Here is a 9659-nt window from a genome sequence, read left to right on the forward strand (position 1 = left end):
TGAAAGGTGGGATGCTGGGGTTTAATTTATAAATAACAAAGACTCTGTGCTCTTTGCTCATCCTTCTTCCGAAAGTCTGGACCTCCCAGAAGCACCTTCCAGGTGTGCAATAGTGTTTGATTGCGTGGCTCTTTGGATGCTGGCCTTCGTGGTGCCAAGAGGAAGGCTTAGCCCTGGAAATCACATCTGGCTGTAGTAGTGTCAGAGCTGAACGTTTCTCTCATAATGTCAGTCTGTTATCACTGATTTCTCATCACCAGGGCATGATTCCTACCGTTTGGGCTTTTCTCTTTCGTACACCTCATCACGACCTTCTCTCTGCTTTCAGTGTGTGTAAATAAGACCGGCCGAAGCACTTTCTGCACGCTCATGATTCCTATCTGGTGCACTTATCCTGCAGGAAAACAAATTAAAACAAAACAAAATCCTGCACGATAGTGATCAAAATGCCTCCTGCAAAAATGAATTTATTATTGACAGCTCTTCCAGGAGACTGGTCAGGTTTTTGTCCCCATCAGCTCTTGTCTTGCCTCCAAAGGGATCCATTGAGAATCTCCTGGATGCTCTTTGCAGGGGGTGGGGGCTTCTGCTTCCCTTTTTTGAAGACCCCTTGGGCAAACATCACTTCCACACAACGAAAACAGCACTTCTGTGGCATGTACCAAGGTCCAGCTATCTACAGGTACAGGATATGGGCCCTGAAGATGAGGGAAGCCTTCCTCCCCTCTTCCTTGCACTGCAACCGCATCCCTTTCCAGGCTGGAAACCACAAGGCAGAGCCCGCGCCACCCCTCCTGCTGCTCAGCGCCCTTGGAGGGTCCCTCTGCTCCCCAGGAGGCAGAGGAGAGCTCTCTATCTCCTCACAACGGACATTTGGAATAAGCTCTTGCTATCGGAAAGTTTCTATAGCTGCAGAGAGCATTTTGAAGGCTGGAGATGCAGCAGAGCGAGAGAGACCTCTTCAAAACCCCATTTTGCTGCTCATTCACTTTCACAGAGCTTTTCTTTTCACTTTCTTCACACTTCTTTTTTTTCTTGTGGAAAAATGGGAAAGAAACAATATGGCTTTTTTTTTTTTTTTTTTTTTTTTGCTGCTGTTGTTCAGCACCTCCTCCTGCAAGCTTTATTGTTTTCTCCAGCTCCCAGCCCCGTGTGGCTGTGTAGTCTTCTCACCAGCACGCGGCTGTTTCAGGTGCTTTTCCCTTTTTTATTTTTTTGGATCCTGTTGCCTGGGGCCAGGAGAAGCTTGGTAAGTAACCCCTGGGTAAGCAGGACGCCTGCCGCTCTCGACATTTACCTGCTGCCTTCCCCTGGCTGATCTCAGCCGCACGCTGGTGTTAACCCCTCTCGCTCAGCATCTCACAATCCGCGGCTGGTTTGGAAAGAGAAATATGCGAGAGAAATCCTGACAGCTCCTCCTGCAAGGAGAAATATCGCACGGGATCCCACAGCTCCGTCAGGACTCCTGCCTTCTTGCTCACTTTTTCAAGCCATGCATCTTTTAAGGTTATCAGGTTTCACAATTATCCTTTGTCCTGTGGATAAAATAGTGTAAGGTTGCTCGCCAGGTTATTTCCCTTCAACCCCCCCCCCCCCCCCCCAAAAAAAAATCTCCTGGTGCGGCTCGTTTGTACCCGAGTGATTGGTGGAAGCAATTGGAGCAGCTCAGGTTGCATGTATGGACAAAATTAAGCAAACTTTCTTTCTTTTAATCTTAAATTAAGCAAGTTTTCTGCGAGGGAGTTTCCTGCATCATCCTCTAGCCTGACAAACACCAGTGCAGGAGCCTTTTTCTGGGTTTGAAAGGCCCCACGGCTGGAAACTTACTCTGTTTCCTGGGGGATTGCTCAGGAGCTGGGCTGTTTTCTGTCCCATGAGGCGGTCAGGGAGCTGCTTCTTTTTGGCACAAGCATCCCACCCTCTGATATTGCTCCTGAGCCTTCCCTGGCTGCCTTTTGCTGGGATGCTGTGAGCCCCCCGGCACCGGACCGTTCCCTGTCCCCGTGCCCATGCAGAAAGCCTGGAGTGAATGGTTTATTGTGTGATGGAGCGGGTAGGGACAGGGGAACTGAAAAAATCTGTGTCTTTTCTTCTGTTATTGGTGACCCCCAAGGGGACATGGACTGCCAGGCCCCGGGCCACGGACATCTGGTCATGGACTGTATTTTTAAGGTACCTGCTTTGTGCTAAGGTGCCCAAGACCACGACACCTGAGTGGCCGCACTGGGGTGAGGATGCTCCGGAGACACCCTGGGAGTGGGATTTTGGGGGTGCGAGGGGAAGGAGGTGGCTGTTCACCCTGGTGTCTGCCCCTTGGTGGGACCGAGGTCCTCAGCGCAGAATGGGACTGCTGGGGGCTTGGGCTAAAGAGCTCCTAAGGCTAAACTGTGGAGGAGGAGGACACAATATCAGGCAGTCCGTCCTCTCCCAGCCTTTGCCACCACCCTGTTTTGAAGCAGGTCCCAAAGCCCCTTCCCTTCCAGATTAACATTTTGCAGTCACAGGTCTGTGGTTATCAGAGGTACATTGTGTTTGTGGTCCAGGGAGGCTGCAGAACCTCTCCTGGAGCTCCCTGCCCAGGAGGGGAATGAACCACACGGCACACAGAAATCACATCTGGCCACATTTACTTCAAAGCAATGAAACCGTCTCCGGCACGCAATGAACACAGCGCTGGGATCTCCACTGAAAGCGCCGTTCTTGGTCCACCGCAGGGCTCCGTCGCAATCATTTTCCCTTTTTGGGAGGCGGGATGCAGCAGTACATCTTCCCGCAGGTCTGGTGGAACGTCCACTCGTCCGTTTTGGCACACGAGTAGGAGCAGTACCCCGCGCAAAAGCCCTTCGGCTGCCCGTACCCTGCGAGGGAAGAGAGAGAGGTGGGTCATAACGGCAAATGTCCGGCACCGTAGGAGAGAAAGCCCCCAAAAGCTGGAAATTATCTCCTCGCTGGCTGTACTGGTGCGGGGGGTAGGTTTGTGTTTAAACTCTTGCAGGGGAGGAGACGTGTTTTCTGTCGCCGTTGAGCCAGGTGGAGAGCTGGGCACTGGAAGTTCATCCCTACTGATCTATACTGCAGCTTGCTGACTGTGTTGGGTAAATCATGTCTTAAAGTGCCCGTTTCTGACCTTCCTTGATGAAGCTGAAGGCAGCCGGGGGTGGCCACGGGAGGATGAACCCTAAAGCTGGGTGAGATGCACCCCTCCCTCCACCCCACAGACCAGGGAGGGGGAGGCAGGAGGCACAGGGTGCTGCGGGCAGAGGGCGAAAGAGGAAGAAAGGGCAGGAATTAGAGTGAAAAAGAGTGAGAAAGAAGGTCAGGAGGTGTCTCCGGGGCATCCCCTGTGGCTGTGAGCCTCTAAAACCCAGGGACCCAAGGTAAGCATTTGGAAATGGTTCTGCTAGAGGCTGTGCACCCTCAGCCCTGGGGACGGCGTCGCTCTCTTACCTGGCGCGGCCATGGAGAAAAGCAGGAGCACAGCAAAGACCACGCAGAGCACCCTCATGTCTGGAGGACGGTGGAGATCTCGGCACGCCGGGAGCAAAGCAGGTCTGAGATGGCCACGGTGAGGAACGCTGGAGGTTCTGGGTTTTATAGAGCGGTGCCTGCTGCGAGCAGAGCGGCGGGAGGAGGAACTCGAGCAAAGCCATCTTCGGAGAGGCGGCGTTTGCTTTCTGGCGCGTGCAATGTCACTGCGACCTGCTGGACCCGCTCCCAAAGGTGCCTGGCGGCTGGGGCCATGCTCCAGCGGGCTTCAGCTCCCAGCCGCTTGCACCAACCCGGACGCGCGGGGGCAATTCCCCCTCCTCCAGATCCGGCTGCTCAGCGCCGCCGGGTGCAGCCCTGATCGACCCGGTGCCAGCAGGAGCTGCCTGGGTCAGGTTTGCACCCCAGGGCCGCAGGAATCCAGCCTGGGTGTCCTTCTGGTCAGGCACCGGCCCTGGACACCGTCTGCAAGGCACAGACCTGACGGACAGCACTGGGGTGTCAAATCCATCACGGGGAATGGTTTTCAGGGTGCCTTCATCCTCAGTTTATCAGTGAGGTTCCCCAAGGGTCTTTCCCATTGATGCTCTGCAATAATAGCCTGGGAGCTATTTGGGTGTTTTGTCAGAATCTCCTCAAAAAGACCCATGATGCTGATTGAAGGAAACAGGCAAATATCTAAATGAAAATAAAGCAATTGATTCCCACACCACATCCGATCAGAAATCTGTTGTGAGCCCAGTGCTATCCTGCCTAATATTTTTTGTGGTCATCTAGGGACTGTGCTTGATATATTCACATATAAAAAAATTGAGAGGGACTGCAACACATTAGAGACAGGATTAGGATTCCAGTGGATCTTTTCATGCTAAAGAAATAACAAACCAAGCACAATTAGGTAACAGGGAGAGTTACCCTTTCTATACAGACACGAGCAATTAGCTGGGGAATGCAGAACAAGGAGTTTCTGGCTGCACAGCAGTCCTGCAGGAAAATTTCAGGCTGCAGTGGATCACAGGTAGGAACAAACGAGCAATGTCCTGGTGCTGGGAAGCCAGCACCAATTGTCCTGCAAGTATAAACAGAAGCTGGGTTGGTAAAACACAGGACGTACCCACGGCACCGTGCACGTGTCGGAAAGTGCATCCATCCAGCTTTGTACACCGTGCACAGAGAAAATAAACACCACAAAACAGGCAGAGAGCTGGTAAGAAACAGCAGCCGTGAAGTAGGCGAGGTGTGCAGCCTCTCACCCTTACTCTTACACGGTTTCTCAGATAGGATCAGAGGGGAACAGAAGAAAGGCTGAGCCAAGGCTGTGGGCAGAAGCAAGTGCACAGGAAAGAGTCCAAGAGCGTGTTTTCGCCCAGCAAAACACTCCAGCCTGCTGTAACATGAGGTTCGGGGGCTTCTTTGATAAGGATTTGTATCTAATTTCTGAGTTTATAATTGCTTCTTGAACTTATAAATTGCTTTGCCAGACGTCCGACATTTTAACCTCTCCAACATCTGGTGGCAACAAGTTCAACATTTCAGCTACGTTCAGTGTGAAGGACGAATTCTGGCTATTTTTTGCAATGGAAGTGTGATTTAGCACTACATCTCACCTATTTCTTGGGTTAGGAAATTTGGAGAACCATAGATCTCTCTTCCTTAGGCCTCTACAATTTTTTGTACGCCTTGTGATACATATCCAGTAATCGCTTCTTTCCTGAGTTGAAAAGCACCAGCATATTTAACTTTATGGGAATGAGTTCCCACCTTTTAACCTCTTCTTGCCCTATTATAGCCCATCAGAAATTGAAAATCAGAAAGCTAAAAAATCAGAAAGCTAAGATTTCTTAGCATACAATTTTCCCCTTTTTGGACTTCCAGCTGTTTTCAAAGCCCTCGGATTCCCAAACCTCCTTCCTAACTGGCTCTAGCTAATCCAGACCCATCATTTGTTTACATATTTTTCCAAACCACAGCCTTGAAGTGACTGACCTTGAATCAGCTGTGACCCTTTGCTAACCTGTTACTCAGTGTTGTAAGGTCCTTTGGGGGACCTGGGTTTGGTGGCACTTGGTAATCCTGCAGCAGCAGCTTCTGTCCCTGCACCACTCACTTCATTCTTCTGGCTGTGTGTAAAGCTATAAAACAACCTGGCTAACTGGGGCTGGAAAAGCAATTTTTGCCCTGCTTATGCTTGCAACCTCAAAATTTCCTGGAGGGTTTGAAAGGGGGGATGATGACCAAAGTGTCTGCAAGCAGTCGGCTCATCCAGGCTCCTGGGACAGGCGCTCAGCCCCCGTGCTGCTGCCCATCAGCGGGGTGAGAGGGGACAGTAAGTAACGAACACGAGGTTTGCTGAAGGTATTAGAGATATTTTGCAGACTGTGTTCCTGTGAGGGTGGGAATGGAGGCACAGGCCCCAGGTCCTCCCCAGGCCAAGGCAGCTCAGAGCAGGGTCCCTCTGTCTGCACGCTGATGGGCCTAGACAATGGAGGGCGAGTTATCGGCACATCGCGGCCGCTGCTCAGCCCTCCTGCATCTCTGCCAGAGGCCGAGAAAGGCCCCAAAATGCTGTGATACCGATCTCGCCCTCCCCTCCCCGTTATACTGCAGATCTCCATCAGGTCCCGCTGACCCATCCGCCCCGCTCTCGCCAGCCCCTATTCCTTTGTGCTCCCTTCAAAGGCGGCGCGTGGATTATCGGCCGATATTGGGCAACCAGGCGGCGGCTGCCAGCACACCTGGGCACGGGCGGGAGGTCCTGCTGCTTGTTCCCCCACCCTGCGCCCGGCCACGAACAGCACGGTCTTGGACGGGTTCCCGTGGCTCCCCGGCGTCCTCCGCGCTGCAGGAGAGGGCTCGATAAATAGCGGCAGCCTCAGCCTCCCTCCGCACCGCCTCCTCGAGCTCAGTCGGCTCTCCTCCCTCCAGCCTCGCTGAGATCCCAGCTCAGCACCAGCCATGAGGTTCCTCTGCCTCGTCCTCGCCGTCTTCCTGCTGGTCTCCCTGGCCGCCCCAGGTAAGTGGGAAAAGCGGGCGAGATGAGATGAGACTGGCTGGGATTCATTTAAAGTACCTTTATCCCTTGAATATGTAGATATTGCCATCTGAGATGATCGCTCTAACCCGGTCAGGTACATCAGTGATTTATTTCAAGGGACTGGGACATAAGGACTAGCTCAGGAAGATTTGTGGAGGGATAACTGAGGTTAAAAGTCTGGGAGCGAGCTTAGGATAGACGGTTCCTAACCAAGACTCTGGATGTGGACACTTCTGGTGTGGATGTGGACACTTCTGCAGGGGGTAAGAGAGCTTCACATTTCCATAGGGGACCCTTGCCACTCAATTTCTGTGTCTCGGAGCAGTCCTGGGCACATTCAGCTTGCTGATGTGACGTAGCTGTAGCTGCTAATGCCCGAGTCTGAGGCCCTCTGGTCCCTCTGCAGGAGTCAAGAGGGAACTCTGCGCTGAGGTCTGCCCGTCGGGCATTAGAAGCTCCTTTCAGATACAACTTCTCATCCATCTGGGCCGAGTCCTTCACTCGGGCTCCCACTTGTAACCACCACAGTGAATATTTGGTGCAAGGTTGCTCTGTGGCCAACAGGACATTTTCAGCACCTCTTTTGATTTTTTTCTAAGTGGACAATTTCTAAAAGCATGTTGTAAGTGGGTGTACACTAGGTTTTTGAAACCATCTTGATATGACTTTGGCTGTTTTACACTGAAAACATAAATCCTGTCTCTTAAGGAGAGGAACAGGATGAAGAAATGTTGTCTTGCACAGATGAGCACCTCTATCACTGACCGGCCCTGCAGCTGCGGGGAGAGGGATGCACAAGGGGTTGGTTGTTCAGGGTTGTGCTCTGATCCCTTCCACCTCTGGGTTTGAGCAGGAGCATGGACGTGTGGGAGGGCGGAGCAGCACCTCCCCGTGAGCAGGGGCTCATCCCACTCAGCATCCCCAGTCTGGAGATGATGAAAGGATGGAAAACAGGAAAAAAGAGCACCCTCCTAACCCAAGCACTCTCCCTCTGCTTTCTTCTTGCAGGCTACGGGCAGGTGAGGAAGTACTGCCCCAAGGTCGGGTACTGCTCCAGCAAGTGCTCCAAGGCGGACGTGTGGTCCCTGTCCTCCGACTGCAAGTTCTACTGCTGCCTGCCGCCCGGCTGGAAGGGGAAATAAGGGCTGGGCAAGGAGCCCCCGGGGACGAGGAGGCAGCTCGGTGGCTTTGGGAGCGGCTTCTCGACTGTTAGCCCAACTGTCATCCCCTCCTCTCGATAAATAAAAAGAGACAAAAAGATGTAACTCCCATTTGTGTGTGGTGTGCTTACTTGCGTCCCGTGGACCCAGGCAGAGCACTAGGACAGGTTCCTCGAGCCCAGCCCAAAGTGGGGTAGGGATTTGGGATGAAAGCTGTCATTTTTCCTCTTTCCTTCTCCCTGCCCCTTAATTCAGCCCCTTGGAGACAAGAATCGAGGGACAATTCGTTTCCTTACTGTTTTTTCAGCCTACAGGTTATCTTCAGACATCTCAAAAAATGAAATGTGGGTGGCTCAGCAATGTCTGCTGTAAGCATGCTATACCCCTTTTTCTGTAAAAATACCAGCAGACCCCCAGAGGTGAACAACAGAGACACAAATTGTCTGTCCCAGACCTCAAACCACACCTTTTTAATTCTCCTTGGTCAAACTGCCAAGGCTGCCCAGCCAGGGCTTCTGCATTTTGGGGTATCGGTGCCATACGGGGAGTTCAATTTCTGGTTTCAGGGGGTGTGTGGTGGGGAAAAAATGGATATGGAAAAGAGCTATGAAGGCATCTGAGGTCTGCGGGAGCTGTGCAGCAGGAGCAGACCTTTACTCTGCACAGACAAGCTGTTTAGAGATCCTCACCACCGGGTTGGCTTTCTCTTCCTTTTACACCAGTACCAGAGGCAACACAGTTTTTAGGCCCTTCAATAAGAGATTTAATGCTTTCCACCCCACAATTGTAGTCTGGTAAAGGTGAAGATATAGCAGTGGGTTTATGGGGATAACCAGGGGTTCAGAGTCTAACAGTGGAAAAGCTTCTGTAAATAAATACATCCTAGGGCTAGCTCTGCTCTCACTCCCACGAGGAGGATCCGTATGACATTGCCTGGACTCGTGGCTGTTTGTGGGGTTGCTGGCTGATTTTTATTTTTTTTTCCAAGAGGAACTTGTTTTGAGTTAACGGCAGGAATCATTGAATTTCTAGTGGTTGCTTTTGTTATTGGGGGAATCAAGGACAAGAAGAGTTGCATGACAGTGATCGTTTCCCTTCTGGAGGGAGGCACTGGGAAAATGCAAGGAGTTTGTAGTTTATTCCTCTTCTATCTTAACTTTTCTTCTGCTCTCTCTCTTGCTTTCTCATTTTGCAGTGCAGTAAGACACAATCGGGGCAGAAAAACAACTACAGATGCACCGCAAGGCTGGGGTCTCCCAGCATCTTCGAGCTGTGCTGTCCAAGCTGGGTGTAAAGGACGGAGTGGAAGACAGGCAGAATCCTCCCTTCATGCTTTTGTCCCCCTGGCACTATCTGGGTGAGACTAAAATGGAAATTAGGGAGAGTTTAGCTCTTAGGTGTTTACACAGAAGGATCTTTGTGCCTGGGACACCTGTACGTGGCTGCCAGGTATGATATGGAAGCTGCAGGAGATGGTCACCCTCTAGAGACACGGCTGGGGGCGAGGTGGGATATCTCTGCTAGGTTTATTCATCTCCCACTCAGAGCGAATGGACTTGGAGCGAGTGCTTCTGCAGGTTGTGCTCTCCGGGGCAGATAGCCCTAACCTGCTCGCAGGCAGGTCCGGAGGGAACGGCACAAGGCAGTGCCAGTATTGTTCAGCCCGAAACGCGCGGTCATTGCCAGGGAACACAGCCCACGGTGTCTCTGCTCGGGTTCAGCCTCTTCTCGGACTGGCGGTGCTGTGGTTGCTATTTCTTTGCTTGTCCACAAAGGAGAAGAGAATGAGAAAGGAAACAAACACGCTGATGGAAATGTAAGCGCTGGGATTTCTCTCTAGCTGGTGGTGAAGGAGACTCCGGGTAAGCAGCAGAGGCACGGGCTTCTTGCCACAGTTTGGCCACCTCTGCACGTAGTGCTTTGCTCTATTCCATCCATTTATTTTTAAAGCCCAACACTTAGAGGACTTAAGAGAACAA

The 9659-nt window shown here is 51.9% G+C and overlaps 1 long non-coding RNA gene across 1 annotated transcript; it reads left to right on the top strand.

Annotated features, from left to right (window-relative positions):
• Nucleotides 1–820: 820 nt before the first annotated feature.
• On the top strand, nt 821–7815 carry LOC308191425. Its single transcript, XR_013947976.1, has 4 exons — nt 821–1249; nt 2777–2878; nt 6166–6499; nt 7529–7815. It is a non-coding gene; the product is annotated as an uncharacterized lncRNA (long non-coding RNA).
• Nucleotides 7816–9659: the final 1844 nt, after the last annotated feature.

This window comes from Anser brachyrhynchus (genome assembly GCF_964034855.1).
Source record: "Anser brachyrhynchus genome assembly, chromosome: 3".
In the NCBI taxonomy this organism is placed as follows: domain Eukaryota; kingdom Metazoa; phylum Chordata; class Aves; order Anseriformes; family Anatidae; genus Anser; species Anser brachyrhynchus.